The following is a 23,653-nucleotide window of genomic DNA, read 5'->3' on the forward strand; positions in this document are numbered from 1 at the left end:
CTTAGAGAAGATAAAACTCAATATGAGAGAATAAATAAGATCATAATACACAACTACAGAGAAAATAGTTGGATCTGGCTTCACGGATCCCAAATGAAGTCTTCTAGTCGTTAACCTATAATGGTTTTGGAAAAACCTAGGTTAAAGGAGAATCAACTCTAGTTTTCAACTAGGACACAAGAAAGTGCCGGTATTAGGTTTTCCAGTTGCTAGAGTTCTCCCTTATATAGCCTTTCAAACCAGGGTTGTTTACAATCAAATCTAAGATAGCTTAGTAACAAAGCATTCAATATTCACCGTTAGATGAAATCCTGATTTAAGATTCAAGCTAAGTCTGCTTAAAAATAAAGCAATCAATCTCCATCGCTAGATGGTCTTAGCTTGTTACACACAAATGAAATATAAATTCATTTAGATATGGGTAACCGTACCTAAACGTGTATATGGAGTTGGCTCAATAACAGTTAACCGAAGTTAGCCATATGAACACTTTTGTCTTAACCATATTCATCTAACACTTTTAAATCAAATATGATAATCAATCAATCATGAAAGATAATCAAATGAATATAATTATGTTTCACATAGAGTTGTTCAATTGTTCACTATCTCATAGAAATATAAATGAACAAATTGAAACAAAATCAGATTGATTCGTAATCGTACAAAGTACTTATACAAGAATCAATTCATGAACATTAAGCCACAGTTTGCAAAGATTGCATTCCTTGATTCATAAATGTTTTAGTTCATTAGTATGAGAATCATACATAACTAATTTTTGAACTTAACCACTGTGTTCGTAAACTAGGTACGCGAACATCAGCTTCGAACCTTGGCTTGTCTAGCCGTTCGCAAACCCGGTTCGCTAACAGCCGTCCCGGACCCAACTCAGGTAAAAGCGTTCGCATACTAGGTAGGAAAACAAGGTTCCCGGACCTTCTTAGGTAAAACCGTTTGCATACTAGGTATGCAAACAAGGTTCCCAGACCTGAATCATTACAAAACAGTTCTCATACTAGGTATGCATACCTTGTTGCATCCAAACATGGGTAATTTTTCCAAACTCTCGTTGCAATCATCGAAACATCCTTAGAATCCTACAATGGTAATCTCACACATACCATTAGCTTTAAGTAATTTTCAAGTGATCGAATGCTCAATACGGAACTTTCCAAGTTAATATCAAATGACTGGCTCACACCAATCATGTAAGATGTTCAAGGTAATTTTCACATGATCATCTTTTGACTTAGTATTTAGTTTCCAATAAATAATTTGTCTCCAACTAAACTCGTCAAAAAAATGATGAACATAGTTAAAGAAAAAAGCTTTCAACACATATTTCTAGAAATAGATAAGCGAGATAAACTCAGCTCGAAATATCAAATGTGTATAATATAAAAGTCTATATAGTTGTACGACTTATTCTTGTTAGAAGATAAAAATAGAATAGACTTCTGAGTGATAGATAAGTTTTAGTATCCACATACCTTTTTTTCATGAAGTTCCTCCAAGATCCTTAGTATATCTTCGTCTTCAATTGGTTAACGTTGTTAGAGCATAGCTCGGTTGAACCCACCAGCGTTGGTATGTCAAGTTTGGTTGTCATTTTTTAGTGAATCAAAACTCATTTAAAGAGTCGCTTGATTATATCTTAGAGTCAACTTCGTATAGGTTAGCTTAAAAGTATTAGGATATGAGACATTACAAGTATTATGTGAAGACTTGAAGAATGTGAAGAAGTAAGGAGCATCAACGATGACATCATCCTTCCACTTGAGGTTAGTAATATTTTACTTGACTGTTTCATTCCCTAACGTATCTTTCAAGTCGAGCATATTGAAACATAACTGCGAAGCTATGAATGATTATTGAAAAAGCGGGGGTCTAACAACACCACCCAATATTTCACTTAGCAATCTGTATGGACAAACTCAAATATACTTTTAAGAGAATCAATAAGACCCAATCAATTAAAAATATATCAACGAGTTTATATCTCTCTTCTTGATTTGATTTACTCAAGCAAGAACTGCGAGTTCTAATCAAATGCAAGGAATAACTTGGATGGTACCAAAGACCAATATCCAAGGATCAATCAATGACAATCAACAACCAAAGGTTGGATTACTCTAATTGATCATCTAACGCACAACCTGTATTATTTCAATTATAAAGATAAAACAATATAATGCAGAAACTGAAATAACATAGACACCAGAAATTTTGTTAACGAGGAAACCGCAAATGCAGAAAACCCCCTGGACCTAGTCCAGATTGAACACACACTGTATTAAGCCTCTACAGACACTATCCTACTCCAAGCTAACTTCGGACTGGACTGTAGTTGAACCCCAATCAGTCTCCCACTGATCCAAGGTACAGTTGTACTCCCTACGCCTCTGATCCCAGCAGGATACTGCACACTTGATTCCCTTAGCTGATCTCACCCACAACTAAGAGTTGCTACGACCCAAAATCGCAGGCTTTGAAAATAAACAAATTTGTCTCACATAGACAAGTCTATTAAAGGATTAATCTGTCTCCCACAGATAAACCCTAAAGGTTTTGTTCCGTCTTTTGATAATAATCAAGGTGAACATGAACCAATTGATAATCCAGTCTTATATTCCCGAAGAACAACCTAGAGTTATCAATCACCTCACAACAATCTTAATCATATGGTAGCGAAACAAGATGTTGCGGAATCACAAACAATGAGACGAAGATATTTGTGATAACTTTTTATATCTTGCGTATCGGAGATATCAATCTCAAGCCAATCAATCTGATTGTACTCGTACGATAGATGATGCAAGATCAGATCACATAACTATGATAAAAGTAGTATCGATCTGGCTTCACAATCTTAATGAAGTCTTTAAGTCGTTAACCTGGTTTTAGAAGAAGAAAACCAAAGGTTAAAGGAGAACCGACTCTGGTATGCAAACTAGTATCACACATGAGGTGTGGGGATTAGTTTTGCACAGATTCCAGAGTTCCCCTTATATAGTCTTTCAAATCAGGGTTTGAAATTAAGTTAACGTGGTAACAAAGCAATCAATATCCACCGTTAGATGAAAACCTGATTTAGATTCAAGCTAATATTTCTCAACCGTTAGATCGAAAACTTATCTTGTTGTACACACTTGACAATGCACGCTTCTAGGTTTGTTATCCGTACCCAAATATATGCACTTGTTGGTTCAACAGTAGTTAACCAAAAGTTTAGCCATATGAGAATTTCATATCAACCACGTTCTTCTTCACCATAACTAGTTCAAATAACTTCAAATGAACTAGTTAGAGAGTTGTTCAATTGCAAGGAAATCTCATGTACTACACAAGATACAATTGAAGCAAAGATGATTTGATTCACTCGTATCGGTTCATGAAATTTTATAGCCACGGTCTGCAAACTGCATTCCTTAGTCTTTTTAAGTTTAAGTTCAGAAATCATCTTCAGATATATAACCTTCTCAAGTTCGTAGACTAGGTTCGCGGACTTAAGTTACCGGGCAGAGTTTACAAACTCCAGCAGAAATTCTCGGGTATGAGAACTTCGCCAGTTCGCGGACTTAGTTTCATGCAAGTAGTTTGTCAACTCCATCAGAAATTCTCGGGTTTGAGAACTTCGGCAGTTCGCGAACTGAGTTCGCGGACTTGGCTCACGCCATTCTTCCGGTTCTCTTGATCAAAAAAGTTCGCAAACTTTGGTTCAAGGAATATGACTTATACATAAATGTGTTTCCACAACAATGCTTATGTCCACCATTGGTTATGTAATCTAAACTCTCATTTAAATCATTGAAACATTCTTAGAGGACGTTATACAGTTTTTACACCATTTCTCGTCAAAGAAATTTTCAAGATGATTGAAACATATCATGACTTTCGTCACATGGTAAAGATAAACTTGGTTAAAGCGAAAAACTTACCAACTCATACTTCGAGATATAGATAGGCGAGGTATACTCGGCTCGAAATACCAAATGTGTATAATCAAAGTCTATATATATATAGCATACGACTTCTTGTCTCAAAGAGTAGGAGATAGAGTAGATAGACTTTTTAGTGATAGATAAGTTCAAGTATTCACATACCTTTTTGTCGAGAAGTTCCACCGGTTCCTTGAGTAGTTCTTCTACTTGTATGATGAATCTCTATGAAGTCCTTAAGCTCAACTACACTTTCTATCCTAGTCCGAGACTTAGCTATAATAGACTAGAAATCAAGACTTATAGTTTTGATCACTAACATCGACAAACATGCTTGAGATAGGAACACATGCGAGTTCGACTGAGCAATGATCTAACAATCTCATACTTTGTAAATTTTAGTAACAAAAATATCAATACATATGGAATACAATAAAGATAAAGAAACTTTAATATCTCATATTCCACATGTTTAATCTTCAACATTCCTCGAAATCTTCGTCACTTCCAAGTACTCCAATGATCCCAAAGGTTGTAAGTTTAGCATCACCGCTGTTGAAGATCCGTAGATATAACAACGAGAAAGCATCAGTCTCGATCATTGTTATACAATGTCATAGTATTATTACACAACGTTAAAGTCCAATTGTATCAGAACTTCAACAATAATACTATGGTGATATGTATCACTCCCCCTTAGTCAATACTCCATCTCACATGGAAACCACTCCCCCCTTACACAATGATCCTAAAACCATATGTATTTTTAGTATGAACTATATATTAATTCTCCCCCTTTTTGTCAATAAAATTGGCAAAGGTACAAGAACGAGATCATAATGAAATTTCCGAGAGAGACATTTTATGACAAAAGGAAAAATACATACCAACTAATTTAGATGCAATCATAATGCCGAATCTAAATGCATTCATCAAGGAGTTTAAAGATACAACATAACCCTCGAAAATTCCACATCCGCACACCCCTCAAGATATGACCATTAAGCACAAGTTCAGAAGAACTCTCCCCCATTTGATGTCATCCCGAAAGAACATCAAGAGCGACCTTAATTTCGAAAGAAAAGGAGGATTTTTTATTGGACACAAAAACCATAGGAATGATTTTTATATCCAAAAACTCAATCAAACTAATAACAAGTAAACCCATGATTAACTTAATTGGGATACGCAATCAAATTAAACACAAAAAGCGATCAATTCAATTGATTATGCTCAACATAAGAGAACTTATGGAGACACGAAAATACTCAACTAGATTAATTACAAGTGAACCCATAATTAATCTAATCGGAATACACAACCAAACTAATCACAAAAGTAATCAATTTAATTGTCATTTGTTTTGCTCGACATAAGAAATTTTACAGAACAATAACTAAATAACCAAACAAGATGATTAATTTAGTTCAATATGCTCGACATAACATATCTCACGGAACACCAACTAAGCTAACAAATCAACTTGGTTGTATAGTGCTCAACATAAGACACATTACAGAGCCTCACAGTAATACATAAAATATGGATCAAGGATGATCAATACTGCGGAATACACAAGGACTCATTATATTTTCCACCACTATTTTCATAACAATATTAATAGACATAATCCTTGAAAACAAAAGATTTTAACCTATATTCCATCAAATATTTGACAATATAGGCTTAACTTTTGTATTTTTCAAAAGTACATTCATTCTTTTACCAATACGTGAATACCGATCTACGAAAGACTTTACTTTTGACAAAGTATGGGACAAACATAGTTCACGGATGTAAACACCAATATCCCATAACAAATTGCAATATAACAAATCATAAAGATTAATACTGCAAAAACATCATCTTCCAAACAGTTTTTAGAATTTAAACCAATAAACCTAAAAAAGAACAAGAAGATGTAAAATAATAGCTATGTGTAGTCACAATCATTGTTATTCAAAGCACTAGTTATTCTTCCAACTAAACCAAAAAGAAGACATACTAAGCAACATAAATAAAACAAGCTAAAGAAAAACAGACTCCAATGCTATCCCGAACACGAACTAAGATCATATGGACGGTTCATAATCCTCACGAGACAAATGATCTTTGAGCTTGTGATCAACAACATTCATTGCAACATCGGAGAAGTGATTCTCCTTGAGAATATCATTGATGTAAGACTTTATGAGACCAAGGTCAATAGTAACCTCTTCCAACTCAGTTTTCAATGCATCAAGATTTTTCAGAGTCACAATGAGCTCTTGTTTTGCTTCCCCAAAGTACTTAAGAAAGTCATGAACAACTTCAGCATAAATCATATCATCCTTTTCAGCATCCTCATGAACATAGGCAAAATAACATGAAGCATTAGGATGATCTTCATCTACAAGGTTTCTTTTCTTCTTGGACTCAACAACAAAACCTTTATCAATGAATCCTCTTGCAAAATTACCATAGCAAGATGAAGAAGAAGACATTCTTGACAACCCAGAAACCAACCTAGAGTATGCGTACGTGACTTTTTGTAACTCAATAGGTAAGTATTTAAGGGTTTCCTGGGGAGGGAGGGGGATTTTAGGGTTTAAACAGTTGACTCATGCCAGAACATGGATCCCGCTTGAGTGCAACATTACCCAAAAAAGTAAGGCCCATAAACAAAACTTTTGCTACAACCGAGATTAAAACTCAGTAAACTCAATTAAGGAAGCAATTCAGAGTAGTTGTAGCAAGGACAAAAAAAAAATCTTAACAAAGGGAAACAACATTTTAGAGCAAAACCAATACTTTTATGTAAAACAGGTCTGCAATCAAAAGTTTAGTTATGGACGATAAGAAAATATCTCAACTTGACAGACGCACAAAAACCAAAAGTATACCTAATTATTAACACATCTTACTCAAGAGGATTTTTATGAGTAAGCTCTTTATACCTTGTGATTAATTAGCACAAGTATGAGCTACACGCTCATCAAGAGATTTGTGTTTATGGTCAAGTCTCTTTTTCCTCCTGAATCTATAGAGGGACTCATTTTTATGTGAGAAATTATCATAAAACTTACTGTCATCAAAATACGAGACATAGTTTGAGTTCTTACCAGAAGAATTTTGGTTTGAGGAGGAAGACAACCTGTTGAAGAATTCTTTATCCCCTTCAATTATCTTTTTCAGATTATCTCTCATTTCATCAACTTTTCTTCTTTCTTATGAATTTCCTTTCTCAACAGGAGCAACGTTATTTCCAGAGACCACGACACGATCTTCCTTTAGACGATGTTTATTAAGACGTTTGTTTTGTTCTTGAGTGTTCGAGGAACTCATTGAACTGACTTTCCTGGAAACATACACAGGGTAGGTACTAAAACCAATTGGTTTATCATACGAATGTCATTTACACCTTAAAGAATTAAATCTAAGGTGTGTTGAAGTTTAACCAAGTAGTTTTTCTTCAACCTAGAGGTTCCCTTCCGTTTAAAAGAACTCTTTGTCTCCCAGACAAGACATACTTTCTGATCATCAGAATGATTAGATAGTACAGTCTTAACATCATCGTTAGAAGATTTCTTCCCTCCATATAATGTGCAACATCATTGAGTGATGGTGACTTCAGGCACATCTGTTTTACTAGAAGGGGCTTCTATTTTTACTTCTGAGCATGAACCATCTTTAGTTGTGTGAGAAGTACTTGGCATATTAGATTGCTTTGAGCATCCTTGAATAGAGAGCTTATTCAAGCGATGTTCAAATTACAAGGAATCTCTTCTAAGGCTAGCTTCAAGATACGTACACGAAGAATGAACTTCAGTATTACCTTTGGGTTTGCAATCTCTTATTACACCAAGAAGAACATTGACATGGTGTTTCAACCGATTGAATCTATCAGCTTGGATTCTAACAAGATTTAGAATCAATTCACTCTCTTCAGCTGAATCCCGTTCATTAATGAAGAGACTCGCATTTGAAGGGTAATTGGAAGTACACACGTCAGTGTTAGTCTGTCTCGTCAGTACATAAGGTTCATCTATATTCTAGATTGTAGAAACCTTCTCTTTAATAAAGTTAGACGAGATAGAACTTATATTTCTGGTAAAGCGTTTATCAGAGATAATACTCTTGTCTATAGAGTCAGATCGCTACAAACACTGACTTTTAAGGTCTTAAACGTGTTTGCCTGCTATGCTACCAATTGAAAAAGCGGGGGTCTAACAACACCACCCAATATTTCGCTTAGCAATCTGTATGGACAAAATCAAATATACTTTGAAGAGAATCAACAAGACTCAATCAATTAAAAGTATATCAACGAGTTTATATCTTTCTTCATGATTTGATTTACTCAAGCAAGAACTGCGAGTTCTAATCAAATACAAGGAATAACTTGGATGGTACCAAAGACCAATATCCAAGGATCAATCAATGAAAATCAACAACCAAAGGTTGGACTACTCTAATTGATGATCTAACGCACAACCTGTATTATTTCAATTATAAAGATAAACAATATAATGCGGAAATAAATATAACACAGACACCAGAAATGTTATTAACGAGGAAACCGTAAATGCAGAAAAACCCCGGGACCTAGTCCAGATTGAACACACATTATATTAAGCCGCTACAGAAACTAGCCTACTCCAAGCTAACTTCGGACTGGACTGTAGTTGAACCTCAATCAGTCTTCCACTGATCCAAGGTACAGTTGTACTCTCTACGCCTCTGATCCCAGCAGGATACTGCGCACTTGATTCCCTTATCTGATCTCACCCACAACTAAGAGTTGCTACGACCTAAAATCGCAGGCTTTGACAATAAACAAATCTGTCTCACACAGACAAGTCTATCAAAGGATTAATCTGTCTCCGACAGATAAACCCTAAAGGTTTTGTTCTGTCTTTTGATAATAATCAAGGTGAACAGGAACCAATTGATAATCCGGTCTTATATCCCCGAAGAACAGCCTAGAGTTATCAATCACCTCACAAAAATCTTAATAGTATGGTAGCGAAACGAGATGTTGCGGAATCATAAAAAATGAGGCGAAGATGTTTGTGATTAGTTTTTATATCTTGCCTATCAGAGATATCAATCTCAAGCCAATAAATCTGATTGTACTCGTACGATAGATGATGCAAGATCAGATCAAAAAACTACGATAAAAGTAGTATCAGTCTGGCTTCACAATCTTAATGAAGTTTTTAAGTTGTTAACCTGGTTTTAGAAGATTAAAACCAAAGGTTAAAGGAGAAATGACTGTGGTATGCAAACTAGTATCACACATGAAGTGTGGGGATTAGTTTTGCACAGATTCTAGAGTTCCCCATATATAATCTTTCAAATCAGGGTTTGCAATTAAGTTACCGTGGTAACAAAGCAATCGATATCCACCGTTAGATGAAAGCCTGATTTAGATTCAAGCTAATATTTCTCAACCGTTAGATCGAAAATTTAGCTTGTTATACACATTTGACAATGCACGCTTCTAGGTTTGTTAACCGTACCCAAATTATGCACTTGTTGGTTCAACAATAGTTAACCAAATAGGTAAGCCATATGAGCATTTCATATCAACCACGTTCTTCTTCACCATAACTAGTTCAAATGAACTAGTTAGAGAGTTGTTCAATTGCAAGGAAATCTCATGTACTACACAAGATACAATTGAAGCAAAGATGATTTGATTCACTCGAATCGGTTCATGAACTTTTATAGCCACGGTTTTCAAACTCCATTCCTTAGTCTTTTTAAGTTTAAGTTCAGAAATCATCTTCAGATATATAACCTTCTCAAGTTCGTAGACTAGGTTCGCGGACTTAAGTTACCAGGCAGAGTTTACAAACTCCAGCAGAAATTCTCGGGTATGAGAACTTCGCCAGTTCGCGGACTTAGTTTCATGCAAGTAGTTTGTCAACTCCATCAGAAATTCTCGGGTTTGAGAACTTCGGCAGTTCGTGAACTGAGTTCGCGGACTTGGCTCACGCCATTCTTCCGGTTCTCTTGATCAATAAAGTTCGCAAACTTTGGTTCAAGGAATATGACTTATACAAAAATGTGTTTCCACAACAATGCTTATGTCCACCATTGGTTATGTAATCTAAACTCTCATTTCAATCATTGAAACATTCTTAGAGGACGTTATATAGTTGTTACACTATTTCTCATCAAAGAAATTTTCAAGATGATTGAAACATATCATGACTTTCGTCACATGGTAAAGATAAACTTGGTTAAAGAGAAAAGCTTACCAACTCATATTTTGAGATATAGAAAGACGAGGTATACTCGGCTCGAAATACCAAATGTGTATAATCAAAGTCTATATATATAGCATACGAATTCTTGTCTCAAAGAGTAGGAGATAAAGTAGATAGATAAGTTCAAGTCTTCACATACCTTTTTGTCGAGAAGTTCCACCAGTTCTTCTACTTGTATGATGAATCGCTATGAAGTCTTTGAGCTCAACTACACTTTCTATCCTAGTCTGAGACTTGGCTATAATAGACTAGAAATCAAGACTTATAGTTTTGATCACTAACATTGACAAACATGCTTGAGATAGCAACGCATTCGAGTTCGACGAGCAATGCTCTAAAAATTATATTTCTGGTTAGACGCAGTATTAAAGGAATACAATACGAAGTATAACTCTTATCTTTTGAATTTCGTATATAAGATATCGACATAATCGTTTGAATGTTATTGTGATTATGTATGAGTATGAGGTGAATATTTCGTTTTATGAAACAATGTTTTACATTCGTTTAAAGGAAGTACATTCATAAACTTGTTTTGTGAATCGAAAGGGAAATCGCTAGGCTTGTTGGTATTGTTATTCATTGCAAATATTTTGAATTACCAATATGTGTATTTAGTATAACCGCTCATGACTTGCTTATGTTCTTGGTATAACTATTCACAAGGCCTGACTTATGTATTGGTATGACCTTTATTAGTGAAGCCGATCTTAAGTAATCACCTGAGATGGTATGATCGATTTGTTGTAATTGGTATGACCAACTCTAGACATTGGGGGACCGATCCTAGTAAGAGGTGCAACCGATCACAAAAGGGGAATCGATCCTTGTAAGAGGTGCAAAGAGTTTCTAGTTATTGGGAACCGATCATATGAACATGTGCAACACGTTTTTAGTTATTGGGAACCGATCCTATGGACATGTGCACCAAATACAAGTTAGATACCATATATACGTGGGAACCGATCCTAGTACCTAGTCAATCAAGTTTTGGTAACTAGCGCGACTAATTGTAGTACCCACATGGAGGTAGAACCGAAATTTGTTTTGGTAGAACCGTGAACCCATGTTTGGCGATTTGATTGGATAATCAATCACATAGTTCTTGGAAGTCAGATGAACCAATTATAAACTTAATTGTTTGGAAGTGTAGCAAATCGGTTCCAAGATTGTAAGTATGAAAAAGTGCTTACAAACTAAAGATGTCGACATACTTTGAACATGTGCAGTAACTCTTATCTTTTAGTGTTCAAAGATATTCCTTAATAGATAAAGAAGAATCCCTGATCGAAATAAATTGAGAATCTTTTAGTTAAGGTTTTTAGTTTTATATGGTTTTAATTTCCATCAATTAAAATGCATATCTTTAGAAAATAAAAATTAGTAATGTGCATTTTCTAAGAGATTTTCGGTTTTGAAAATTCCTTGGTGTCCAAACATCCTTGGTCTATAAATATTGAAGTTTGCATTTCGAGCAAACTAATCCTCAGAGCCAGCAAAACTACCTAGTTGTGTTGTTACTGGTGGAGCCGCCTATTCAGAGAGGAAAGTAACCTAATTAGGCGAAATCTCTTACGGCCGCTCAGTTTAAAGACTTCTCTGGGATTGAGAAGCTCTATTAGTACCGTTGGTGGGAAACTAGATAATTGCGGTTTATTATTAGTTTTCGATTGATTTGATTGACTAACAGTTGTTGAACTTTGATTGCACCTAGTTTGTTTATGCTTGAGAATCTTCTCTTCTGATATAAGATTCACTCAAACTAGATCGAAGTTTCGACGGGGATCTTCAGACTTTTTGTAGTTCTAAAGACGTCTTGTAATAATCCATTGTTAACAGACTGCATTTTGTACGTGATTGATCACAAGAGATTCAAGTTGATTGTGTGTAGGTGTTTATTGAAGATCTAAGAAGATTTGAAGACAAAGAAGACTTTGAAGATTTCTGATTTGGGTTCATAATCTTTGGTGTGCACAATACTTGTTTCGGTTAAAGGGATACAACTATCCTTGTGGTAGATTGGATTGATTAGTTGAGTAAATCAGCATCAATACGTTTCCTTGTGATTCAAAGTATTGATTGCAAAATCTAGAAGATTACTTCGGTAATTGTTAGTAGATAGATCTAAGGACCTGACAAAGGAGTTTATTGAGATCAACGGAAGAGCCTTTTGTCGAACTCACATCACTTGGTTGAAAAGAGTTGTTACCAAACAGATATTTTGTTCATTTACTGTTTGGAATACGAACCAAAGGAATTGTTCCAAGTACATGACTTATTACAAGTTGTAGGCGTGGGAATACAGACGGAACTAGGTGAACTATAGATTTAGTTGCTTGGTTTCAACTATACGAAGTTGGTTTGATTTTGTATAGCAACTTAATCCTGAGAGTACTCAATTCTGGACAAGGTCCCGGGGTTTTTCTGCATTTACGGTTTCCTCGTTAACAAAATCTTGTTATGTCTTTTACTTTTATATTTCCACAATTATAATTATTTTTATTATAAGTAGAAGTAAAATACACAAACGTTAATTCTTATTTACTTGATAGTAATCCTATTGTGTTTGGTTAAGTCCGAACCTCTTATCAAGTAAACATACTTCGTTGTTTATTGTCTCGATCTTGTATCCATAGACGATCACACGAAGAGTGAACCGATTAGTTGTACTGTCTCGACTCAGTCCATAGACAATCATTTTCGGAAAAAAGACTTATAGGTAGAAAAGTTTTAGATTGAGGTATATTTGGGTACCCTCGTCTTTTCACATACGCGTCGGATTGCTTCAAACACATACTTATGAGGTCTTAGCGAGTTTTCCTGTTCTGATACCAATTGAAAAAGTGGGGGGTATAAAAACCACACCCAATAATTTGTTCGGAAATCTGTATGGACTAAACTCCAAGATAATTCTGAGAGCACCAACTTAAAAACGATCTCAATCAAGAGATATATCAAAGATCTTTATCTCTATTTCTCAATACAAACATCAAATCGAACAGATAGAAATCCGGGAGCCTGATTGATATGAGAAATAACTTGGATGGTAACAAAGACCAATGCCCAAGTGTCAATCAAGTTATATCCATCAAACAAGGTCGGATTTATCAACTGATTGAACTACGCACAACCTGTGATATTTCAATTATATAAACAAATATAATGCAGAAAAGAAATAACACAGACACCAGAATTTTTGTTAACGAGGAAACCGTAAATGCAGAAAAACCCCGGGACCTAGTCCATCTTTGAACACCACACTGTATTAAGCCGCTACATACACTAGCCTACTACAAGTTAACTTCGGTCTGAAATGTTGTTGAGGCCTAACCAAGTCACACTGATTAAGGTACAGTCGCGTTCCTTACACCTCTATAACCACACCTGGTTCTGCGTACTTGATTCCCTTAATTAGATGATCTCACCCACAACTAATTGTTACTACGACCCAAAGTCGAAGACTTATAAAAAAATCTGTCTCCCATAGATATGTTTGTTCTTTATTCGGTTTTTGTTTTTTCTTTTGATAAATCAAGGTGAACACGAACCAATAGATAATCTGGTCTTATACTCTCGAAGAGCAGCCTAGAAATATCAATCACCTCACAATAACCCAACTAATTAACAAAAAAAGTTATTGCGGAATCACACAAGTCTGAGATGAAGAACTGTTGTGATTACTTTTTATATCTTACCTATCGGAGATAAATCTCGAGTAAATCTTAGAGAAGATAAAAGTCAATAAGATAGAAAAAGTAAGATCAAAATACGCAACTACAGAGAAAATAGTTGGATCTGGCTTCACGAATCCCAAAGGAAGTCTTCAAGTCATTAACCTATAATGGTTTTGGAAAAACCTAGGTTAAAGGAGAATCAACTCTAGTTTGGAATTAGGAAATATGAAAGTGTCGGGGTTATGTTTTCCAGTTGCTAGAGGTCTCCCTTATATAGCCTTTTAAATTAGGGTTGCTTACAATCAAAGCTAAGATAGCTTAGTAACAAAGCATTCAATATTCACCGTTAGATGAAATCCTGAATTAAGATTAAGCTAAGTCTGCTTAAAATAAAGCAATCAATCTCCACCGTTAGATGGTCTTAGATTGTTACACACAAATGAAATATACCTTCATTTAGATAAGGGTAACCGTACCTAAACGTGTATATTGAGTTGGCTCAATAACAATTAACCGAAGTTAGCCAGATGCACACTTTTGTCTTAACCATATTCATCTAACACTTTTAGATCAAATATGATGATCAATCAATCATGAAAGATAATCGAATGAATCTAATTATGTTTCACATAGAGTTGCTCAATTGTTCACTATCTCATAGAAATATATATGAACAAATTGGAAAAAAGATCGGATTGATTCGTAATCGTACAAAGTACTTATACAAGAATTAATTCATGAAAATTAAGCCACGGTTTGTAAAGATAGCATTCCTTAATTCATAAATATTTTAATTCATGAGTAAGAGAATCATACATAACCTATTTTATAACTTAACCACTGTGTTCGCAAACTAGGTACGCGAACAGCAACTCCGGACCTTGGCCTGTCAAGTCGTTCGCAAACTCGGTTCGCAAACAGCCGTCCCAGACCCAACTCAAGTAAAACCGTTCATATACTAGGTACGCAAACAAGGTTCCCGGACCTTCTCAGGTAAAACTGTTCGCATACTAGTTACGCAAACAAAGTTCCCGGACCTGAATCATTACAAAAAAGTTCGCATACTAGGTATGCATACCGTGTTGCATCCAGACACATGTAATTGTTCTAAACTCTTATTTCAATCATTAAAACATCCTTAGAAGACGACAATGGTAATCTCACACATACCATTAGCTTCAAGTAATTTTCAAGTGATCGAATGATCAATACGAAACTTTTCAAGTCAACATCAAATGACCTTCTCACACAAATCATGTAAGATATTCAAGGTAATTTTCACATGATCACCTTTTGACTTAATATTTAGTTTCCAACAAATAAATTGTCTCCAACTAAATTCTTCAAGAAAATGATGAACATAGTTAAAGCAAAAAGCTTCAAACACATATTTCGAGAAATAGATAAGCGAGATAAGCCTAGCTCGAAATATCAAATGTGTATAATATAAAAGTCTATATAACTATACGACTTAGTATCATTTAAAGATAGAATATAATAGACTTTTGAGTGATAAATAAGTTTTAGTCTCCACATACCTTTTGTTGATGAAGTTCCTCCAAGATTCTCGGTAGATCTTCATCTTCAATTGGTGAACGTCGTGAAGTCTAAATCTCAATTACACATTCTATCCTAATCGAGACATAGCTATAAGTAGACTAGAAATCAAGTATATAGTTTTGATCAACTAAACTTGACAAACAATCTTGGGATATCAACGCTTGCGAGCTCGACTGAGCAGTCCTCTAACTGAAACCCATGGTAAAAAAAAATAGAGAAAGTGTGTTTTATGTCAAAGAAAACAAAATAACAAAGATCCTTATATCCTACGGCTATCAAACCGCTAGCTTATAGAGCTAGTATAAGCGGCAGTGCGGGGTAACACTGCCCAACAAACTTTACTCATTATGTCATGTCTTCTCAATAAGTAACATCTTGAAAGAACAAATGATAGAAATGAAATAAGTAAAGTTTGTAGTTACTAACAACGAACTGAAGGATGATGTCTTCATTGTTTCCAATACGTTTTCAGGTCATCGTGAGTAACTAAAGCAAGTACCAAACGTCTACGTTTTTAGTACAATATAATGAGTTGACTTTAGTAATCAAATCAAGCGACTCCGAGTTTTGGAAATACATTTGGCAACCAAACTTGACATACCAATGCTTGGTGAGCTCAACCGAGCAATGGTTTTAACATCAATAATTCCATGTTACAATCAATAAGTATAGATCAACATAAAAGATCTTTGTATCTGATTGTGAAGCATGTTCCCTGGACGATCTCAAATATCAATATGCATGAACAACCTAGTATGTACCCGAATGTACACGAACCAAATTTCAAGACACAAATTCACAAGAACGATTTTATACAGTTGAGTTAAAAACTGTATATGTGTATTAATGTACTACTTGTAATATCTCAATTATAAAGATAAATAATATAATATCGAAAAGATACAACACAAGGCACAATAAATCATTGTTAACAAGGAAATTACAATCTTGTAAGATAAATCGCGAGACCTAATCCAATTTGAACATAATATTGCGTTAATTGCGTTTGCATACGACATATGATAGTTTATGCACCTTGCTTAATCTTGTAAAGTGAAGTCTGAAAGGGATCAAGGAGGATGGCATGAACAATGGTCATGGTGGACTATCACGAGACCAAGGTAATAAATTTGTGAGAGTGCCTAAATTTTCCGATTTTAGTAGCACAACCAAGGACTCATGGTTTTGGCTCGTTTTAATTACCATATAATTAGCCGCGATGTCGTACTGGTTTAGGGACGGAGCCACGTTAGGTGGGTATGTAATTGTACCCCCTTAAATATGCCTCCCTAGTTTATGGCCTAGTGTGATTGGTGAAAAAGCGGGGGAACAACAACCACACCTAATATTTCTATTAGCAATCTGTATGGACTAACTCCAATATACTTTCAAGAGAATCAACTAGACTCAATCTTAATAAAGTATATCAAAGAGTTCTAATATCTCTATTTCACAATGTAATCAGTAAACCGAACAGATAGAAATCCGCGAGCCTGATTATTATGTGAAATAACTTGAACGGTACCAAAGACCAATATTCAAGTGTCAATCAATGTAAATCAACAACCAAAGTTTGGATATTCTAATTGATTGATCTTAACGCACAATCTGTGATATTTCAATTATATAACAAAATATAATGCGGAAAATAAATAACACAGACATTAAAATTTTGTTAATGAGGAAACCGCAAATGAGAAAACCCCCGGGACCTAGTCCAGATTGAACACGCACTGTATTAAGCCGCTACAGACACTAGCCTAGTACAAATTAACTTCAGTCTGGACTGTAGTTGAACCCCAATCAATCTCACACTGATCCAAGGTACAGTTGCGCTCCTTACGTCTCTGATCCCAGCAGGATACTACGCACTTGATTCCCTTAGGTGATCTCACCCACAACTAAGAGTTGCTACGACCCAAAGTCGAAGACTTTAATAAACAAATTTATGTCACGCAGAAAAGTCTACGATAATAGATAAATTTGTCTCGCACAAAAATTCCTACAAGTTTTGTTCCGTCTTTTGACAAATCAAGGTGAACAGGAACCAATTGATATCCCGGACTTATATTCCCGAATAACATCCTAGTATTATCAATCACCTCATAATAATATTAATTGACGCGGCGAAAGAAGATATTGTGGAATCTCAAATGATGAGACGAAGATATTTGTGACTACTTTTATATCTTGCCTTTCGGTGATAACAATCTCAAGCCAATCATTACGATTGTACTCAACACGATATAATCAGCAAGATCAGATCACACAACTACAAGAAAGTAGTATCGGTCTGGCTTCACAATCCCAATGAAGTCTTCAAGTCGTTAACCTATAGGGTCTCGAGAAGAAACCTAAGGTTAATGGATAATCGACTCTAGCTTATACAACTAGTATCACACAGGAGGTGTGGGGATTAGGTTTCCCAGTTGCTAGAGTTCTCCCTTATATAGTCTTTCAAATCAGGGTTTGCAATCAATGTTAGCTTAGTAACAACGCATTCAATATTCACCGTTAAATGAAAACCTGATTAGATTCAAGCTAGTATCTTTCAACCGTTGGATCAAAAACTTAGCTTGTCACGCACAAATGAAATGCACGATTTTAGGTTTGTGTAACCGTACCCAAACATGTATATTTGTTGGTTCAACAGTAGTTAACCAAATGGTTAGCCGTATGAGCACTTTCATATCAACCATATTCTTCTTCACCATAACTAGTTCAAATGACTCAAATGAACTAGTTAGAGGGTTGTTCAATTGTATAAATCTTATGTAACTATACAAGACACAATCGAAGCAAAACCGATTTGATTCACTCGAATCGATTCATGAGCTTTATAGCCACGGTTTGCAATTTGCATTCCTTAGTTAATATAAATATAAGTTCACACATAATCGTCTTTAGATATAACCAACTCAAGTACGCGGACTTAAGTTCCCAGAAGGAGTTCACAAACTCCAACAGATATTCTCGGGATGAGAACCTCCGCCAGTTCGCGGACTGGGTACGTGGACTGAGTTCACAGCTCTTGTTCCGGTTTTCCTGATCAACAGAGTACGCATACTTTAGTTCAAGGAATAAGGACTTATACATATATGTGTTTCCATACAATGCTTATATACAACAATGGTTATATAATCTAAACTCTCATTTGAACCATTCAAACATTCTTAGAGGACATTATATAATTGTTATTCACAAACCATTTTTCATCAAAGACATTTTCAAAGTGATTGAAACATAACATGACTTTCGTCAGTAGGTAAAGATGAACTTGGCCAAAGCGAAAGTTTACCAACACAAATTTCGAGAAATAGATAAGCGAGATAAACTCGGCTCGAAATAGAAAATGTGTATAATCAAAGTCTATATAGCAAAACGACTTTTATCTCAAGATAAGAGATAGAGTAGATATACTTTTGAGTGATAGATAAGTTAAAGTCTCCACATACCTTTTAGTCGATGAAGTTCCATTAGTTCCTTGAGTAGTTCTTCGTTTTGTATGATGATCGCCATGAAGTTATTGAGCTCAACTACACTTTCTATCCTAGTCCGAGACTTTGCTGTGGTAGACCAGAAATCAACTTATAGTTTTGATCACTAACATTGACAAACATGCTTGAGATAGCAACGCATGCGAGTTCGACCGAGCAGTGCTCTAACAATCTCCCCCTTTGTCAATTTTAGTGACAAAACTATTAATACATATGGAATACAAAAATAAATGAATAAACTTTGGTAGCTCATATTCCACATGCCTAATCTTCAACATTACTCGAAATATTCGTCACTTCCAAGTACTCCAATGATCCCAAAGGTTGTAATTTCAGCATCATCGTTGTTGAAAATCCGTAGCTATAACAATGAGAAAACAGAATTCTCGATCATTGTTATACAGTGTCATAGTATTATTACACAACGTCAAAGTTTAATTGTATCACAACTTCAACAACAATACTATGGTGATATGTATCACTCTCCCTTAGTCAATACTCCATCTCACATGGAAACCACTCCCCCTTACATAATGATCCGAAAACCATATGTATTTGTAGTGTGAACTACATATTAATTCTCCCCTTTTTTGTCAATAAAATTGGCAAAGGTACGAAAACGGGATCCTAATGAAATTTCCAAAAGAGACATTTCATGACCAAAAGAAAGCACATATCAACTTGTTTAGATGCAATCATAAAGCCGAAGCTAAATGCTTTCATCAAGGAGTTCATAAAGATACAAGATAACTCCTATAATATTCCACAACCGCACTTCCCACAAAGATTTGGCAATCAAGCACAAATTCAATTAAGAACTTTCCCCCACAATATGTCATTCCCGAAAGAACAACAATAGCGACCTTAATTTCAAAAGAAAAGAAGGATTTCTTTGGACATAACAAATCACATACGAATATGAATTTGAATCCAAAATTACTCAATTAGATTAATCACAAGAGAACCTATAATTAATCTAATCGGAAATATACAACCAAATTAACCATAAAAAGTGATGAATTTAATTGATCATGCTCGACATAAGAGAACTTACGGAGCCTCACAGTATAACATAACAATATGGATCAGGGAAGATCAATACTACGAAATATACAAGGATTCATTCTATTTTCCATCACTATTCGCACAATGACATATAATAAACATAATCCTTGTCAACAAAAGATTTTAACAAATCTTCCATCAAAAAATGACATAATAGGCTTAACTTTTGTTTTGTCAGAAGTTCATTCATTCTTTTATCAATACATGCATATCGACATATGAAAGACTTAACGTTTGACAAGGTATGGGACAATCACAGTTCACGGACGCAAACACACATATCCCATAAAAAATTGCAATATATAAAACCATAAAGATTAATACTGCAAAAATCATCTTCCAAACAATTTTATAATTTAAACAAATAAACCTAAAAACATGAAGATGAAAACGTTGGACATAGCTATGTGTAATCACAATAATGGCTATTCCAAACTCTAGTTATTCTTCTAAATAAAACAATAAAAGAATACTTACTAGACAAATAAAACTCCTAAAGCATTACACTTACTTTGAATACTCTTCTCATATTCTCTGTATTCATCAAGCTCATCTTCGATCAGATCAATTATAGATTCCATATTATCCATCTTTTCTTCAAGTCTTGGAAGAGGCTTCAAGTTCACTTTTCAGGGCACGAACTTGTTCCAACATGATATTCATGGTTAAAGAGAGATTATCAAAATGAGAAACAGAGATTTTTCCGTCCAGAGAAGAACCGTGATTGTCAGGGCTCATCACATTATCAGAAGAATCAAACCGTATCTTCTTACATGGAAAGAGAACAGTCAAAACATCACTTTCTTTGCTTGAAAGACTTGAAGAGGACATGGTAGAAGAGATAGATGGAATGTTTATGCTAAGGATAAAACTTCATTTTAAAAGGAGCTGAGGATAGGAGATAAATATCCAAAAATACCTTTGACCAAAACCCTAACAGAATTTGGTTATCCTCAGAAGAGGTCTTAAGGAGGAAACCATTTGAAAACATAAACAGTTCTGAGCTAAAATAAATTGAAACAATCAATAGAAATATTTCATCAAAACCCTTTTGAAGATTATGATTTTTGTCTAAGAGGGATAGACAAAAATCATCAATACAACATTACAGACTGTAGTTGTTCCAATCCACTATAGGACTGGGTAACTTCTTATGAGGGGATGAAGTATTTGTTATACCTTGTTTCTGTCTTATTTTTAAGAAAGAAGAGTTATGCACATCGTCCTTTCTTTATTTTAGCACAGATTTGAAAACTTTGATTGTTGATTTCGTAAACTATGCATTCTTTTGGAAATCTCTTTTACAAAGGATGAGGGTTTTGTATGAGATTTCTTTTTCTTCTTCTGCAAACAATGTTTGACAGAGGAGAGATTTTCCTGTTTTTTAATGCCACAAGTTTTAAGATGATCTTGATAACATATGAGGAAATCACAAGATTAGGTACGTTCTTGTGATTTTCTATATGATCCTTGTCGCCTAAGTGACTTACGAATGATATAGAATCAGGAGAAATTTGCTGACAATTTTTAAGTGGCATAGTCAAAGAGGTTCGATATGTCTTGTAAGAATCACGATTATAACTGATCATCTCCAATTTTAAATTAGACAGTTGACATTCCAGATTTTTAATCCTTTTAATTAAGACTTCCTTTTCTAGTTGAATAATTTCTGAGGAAGTAAGATTGTTTATCACGGAATAATCAGGACTGTTAGGAGGACATACGTGATTGTCAGCAAAAAAGATTAGAGATATTATCTTCAGGACAGTAGTCAAGAGTAGCCTCCATGCTTTAGTCATCTCACTCAACTCCGTATCAGGACATTTAGAAGTATCATGAACACTTCTATAACACTTGAAACTAGTATTGTTAACATGGTTTTTCTAAACTTTTTTATTGATTGACTGAGCTTTCTTTTGAGACTTTCTTTTACTCTGTCTAAGAGATTTCTTAAGCTGTTGTATAAACAGTGACAGAGTCGAATTAAAGCAATTATCTTCCCTTTTATCAGTCAATTTAGGACGTCGAGACTTATGATCAGATGCAACAACATGGTTGCTAAACATATGATGCTTCTCTCTTCGTTCAAGTTTAAGATCTAAAATTTTCAACTTACCAGCTAGGGAATTTCTGGAAAGTGTATTAAGGTTATTTCCCTCAACGATGGCATGCTTCTTAGAATCGTAACTAGATGGCGGCGATCTGAGAATTTTCATCACAATGTCCTTTTCAAGAATAGTCTTACCCAATGCAAAAGATGCATTAACAATTTCAGACACTTTCTGATTAAACTCATCAAATGAATCTTCATTTGCCATATGAAGGTTTTCCTAATCAGAATTAAGGTTTTGAAGCCTAGCTTCCTTTTCACTGGTATTACATTCGAATACGATTTCTAAGATATCCCACGCATCTTTAGACCTAGTGAAATTTGTCACATGGTGCTGAAGATTTGGGGTAATGGCATGTATGATGGCATTCAAACCGTCGGAATTTTGCTTTGCAACAAGTATCTCAGCAGGAATGTATTCACCAATATTCTTGGGAATGTTTACATTTCCTACTGCCACAACGGGAGCATCATAGCCATTAACTACATATACCCATGATTGAAAATCACATGCTTGAAGAAAAGCTCGCATAGAAATTTTCCACCATAAGTAATTACATCCATTGAAGACTGGTGGTACGTTAATAGAGATAACACCTCTGTCCATGAAGTCAGATCGCTAAAAACACAGACTTGTAAGGTCTTTAACGTGTTTTCCTGCTCTGATACTAATTGAAAAAAGCGGGGGTACAACAACCACACCCAATATTCCGATTAGCAATCTGTATGGACTAACTCCAATATACTTTCAAGAGAATCAACCAGACTCAATCTTAATAAAGTATATCAAAGAGTTCTAATATCTCTATTTCACAATGTAATCAGTAAATCGAACAGACAGAAATCCATGAGCCTGATTATTATGTGAAATAACTTGAACGGTACCAAAGACCAATGTTCAAGTGTCAATTAATGTAAATCAACAACCAAAGGTTGGATATTCTAATTGATTAATCTTAACGAACAACCTGTGATATTTATATTATATAACAAATATAATGCGGAAAAGAAATAACACTTTAGATGGGGGAAAACGATTTGATGGTTTTTACGGGATTGAGGAGATGGTCGTACGGAGACTCCTTGAACCGAGAAAATTCTCAACCTCACACATATGCACTGAAAGAATGGAGTGCTTTAAGTTCGAGAGATCAATCTGAAGGAATCTGGCCTAAACCAAGACAATGGTCGTTCCAGAGTCAATTCGGTCACAAGAGAGGATGGATTGATCTGTAGGAGGGAAGCTGAGAAATGTGTGAGATCAATGGTGATCAAAGATTGTAGGTGTGTTGTGTATTCTGCGTAAAGAAATAAGATAATTTATGATTGATTGAATGTTGAGTTCGTGATCTCTTGTTTGTCTTTTTGACGAGAGATTCTCCGTTTTCAACCATGATTTAGAGACTTATTTATATTGTTAGAACTGTAAACACCTTGATCCCACGAAGTGTGACAGTTGCTGGAGTCAAAGAGTGGAGAAGTGGGAAATCGTGTCAAAACCAGTTGCTCATCTTGCAGAGACTTGGTTAATTTTCCACCCACTACTTTGCTA

Source organism: Papaver somniferum, chromosome 2 (genome assembly GCF_003573695.1).
Source record: "Papaver somniferum cultivar HN1 chromosome 2, ASM357369v1, whole genome shotgun sequence".
In the NCBI taxonomy this organism is placed as follows: Eukaryota; Viridiplantae; Streptophyta; class Magnoliopsida; order Ranunculales; family Papaveraceae; genus Papaver; species Papaver somniferum.